The following is a 2,805-nucleotide window of genomic DNA, read 5'->3' on the forward strand; positions in this document are numbered from 1 at the left end:
CAAATGCCAGCTTGCATCTATTAATTCCAAAGTTGCAATCCAACCCTCTCCCACTTCCCTCCCACTTGGCAACCACCAGTAAATTTTGTATTTCCCTGATTTTGCGAAAACTGGGTTTTGAATCTTGGATCTATCACATATTAGCTGTTTGTCCATGGAGAGCCAACAAAACCCTTACTATCCATGTTCACGTAGTGGGGACAGTGGTATTCATTGCTTGGAGATCCTTAAAAGATTTAGTCAATATATGCAGAAAGCATAGCATAGTTCCTTCCTGTAGTAAATGAATAGTTATCACTTGTGATAAGACATGGTTGATTTGTTTCTTTTAAATTGCAAATGTCTCCATTGCTTCCCCACCTCTAGGTAATGAAACAGTTGCAAACATTGTTAGCTTAGCCCCTTTTGCAAAATTAAGCACAAATTTTCCCATGTGAATAACCAAGATGTGAGACAACTGTTAAATGTATTCTCAGTAATTTCTGTTGCAAAGTAATATGTACCTCCCTTTATCTAGCTCTTTGCAATGAATACAAAACCATGGTTAAATACATTCCATTTGAAACCTTAAAAAAATGTGCTCACTTTACTAATCACACTTCCAAGCCTAATACTCTAGTTTACCACTCCTATTTGCTATAAAACTCTGCAGATATGTTCTAATTTTACTGGGACACATTTGTTCTTCTACTGAGCAAACAACCATGATAATTGCTCATCTCGTGACTAGGCTTATTTGGCTCTCAGGTGACCTTAGGTAAAAGTTCTCAGCTTCATTTCTCTGTGAACCTTTCCCCAGGTACAGAGCTCTCAGACTTACCAGAATGGGGTCTCTGAGAGGAAATTCTCTTTGTGGAATTCTGAAGTTTTCCCTGGAAGGCTGATGAAGAAGACTGAAGCTCTGTTCCCAGACTGTCCAGTAAGGAGTAGTAAAACATTGTTTCTTTAGCTACAATAAGAATTCCAAATTCAACAACCAAGTGCTGTCCAGCACCATAGATGCACAAACTGTGGAACTATAGCAGAGGAGGTAGTTATAGCTCCCTAGGCTGCTCATTAGGCACTGTTTCCATTGTTACTCCCACATCTGTGCACAAAATTTCCCTTTGGGACACTGATCTGGGCACAAAGGATGTGATTTCTGTTGATTCTCTGTTCCTAAGAGACCAAATTAGAAGTTGGGTGAATCCAATATTTATTACTCCTTCTCCATGAACTCTGCTACCTTCCAGAGTTATGACTCTGTAACACCTAATTCCAACCTTGATTTAATGTTTTCTTCAAATCTAAGACTGATAACCTGTGTTGACTAAGTCCCATGAACCTCCAAACTATGGACTTGTGGCAGGAAATATCTCCCTATGGCTCTAGAGAATTAGTATCCCCCTCTTCAACAAGGAAGAGAGGTGTGTTTCTCTGCTTTAAAATCATGTATACTATAATGCCGAGACCAGCTCGGCAACTCAAGGTGAGTGACGGGTGCCGCAAGCTTGAAGAAAACACAGACACAGACTGAAGAGAAAGATGGGACCGGGGGGCTCAAGACCTCTAGGATCAAGAGCGTCGCCGATTCATCCCACTTGGTTTTATTGAGTTCTTGGCATAGCCTAAGGGTCTAACACTCCCACTTTAGTCCACTTTAGTCCCACAAATAAGGTTATCTTTGAAGTAAACAAACAAAGGCCTCACATGACTGGGGGCAATGATCTTTGTTTGCCTCCTGGGTCTGATTTGAGCTGGGTGTGGATTTGAGCTGGGTGTGGATTTGAGCTTGGCGTGGTGGTGGGTTTGAGCTGGGCGTGGAGAACAAAGCAGCCCTGGGGGTAGGAGACCTCTCTCAGATGGATTAGGGGTCTGTGCCCCACCCCTGTTGGCCCCTCTGTGACTGTGCCTGTCTTAGGTTGTTCCTCCCTTGAGGAATCTTACCCGTCTTTGGCTAACCAGTCATCCTCGGGGCCAAACAGGGTGATATGAGGTGTGCAAGAGAGAAAGGGGCTGTGCCCCCAGAGAGGGTCAATATTCTGTTTCCACGGTAGCCTATGCCCCCATGGTCTCCACGCCCAGCACCCTTAGCTCCTGCACTGCTCAAGCAGGACATCCTGCATCCAGTCACTCGGCCCACATACTTTAATTACTTTTAGTAGCATTTACAAGGTTTCAGAAAGACTTCTGAATGTCTTCCCACACTATAACTTATGGCTCAATTATGTTTTTGACAAATCAGATAAAATTTTGTGCTTTTAACTCAAAGTAAAAGCTGTCATTTATTCCTTCATTTGAAAAATGTTAGTTAATTGTAAGATATATTTAGATCTTTTTCTGTGCCATTGACAAACTTAGATTCTTTTATGGAATGTCTCATTTAATTTCTGTAATAGTCCATTCTATGTAGTGAGTGCTACTGTGAACATCATTCTACATTTGCAGAATTGGGGCTCAGAAGGGTAAAGTGATCTTCCTAACATTATGACTGAAGGATGACTTCTTATTGGAATTCCAAATTATTTCCATCTCTCATGCTCTAGGCCAATGGTTCTACACCAGGGGTGACTGTGCCTGAAGGGACACTTAGTAATTTTTGTCCAGATAAATTTTTGTTTGTCACGTGGGAAACCACTGTTGTCACTTAATGAGTTGAGGCAAAGGATGCTTTTACACATCCTACAATGCACAGGATGTCCCTGACACAAAGAATTATCCGAATGTCAAAAGTAGGAAGACTGAGAAATGCTATTCTAGACCAGAATTTCTCAAATGTCAATGTCTATATGAATCACTTGGGGATCTTGTTCAGACACAGATTCT

Source organism: Hippopotamus amphibius, chromosome 15 (genome assembly GCF_030028045.1).
Source record: "Hippopotamus amphibius kiboko isolate mHipAmp2 chromosome 15, mHipAmp2.hap2, whole genome shotgun sequence".
NCBI lineage: Eukaryota > Metazoa > Chordata > Mammalia > Artiodactyla > Hippopotamidae > Hippopotamus > Hippopotamus amphibius.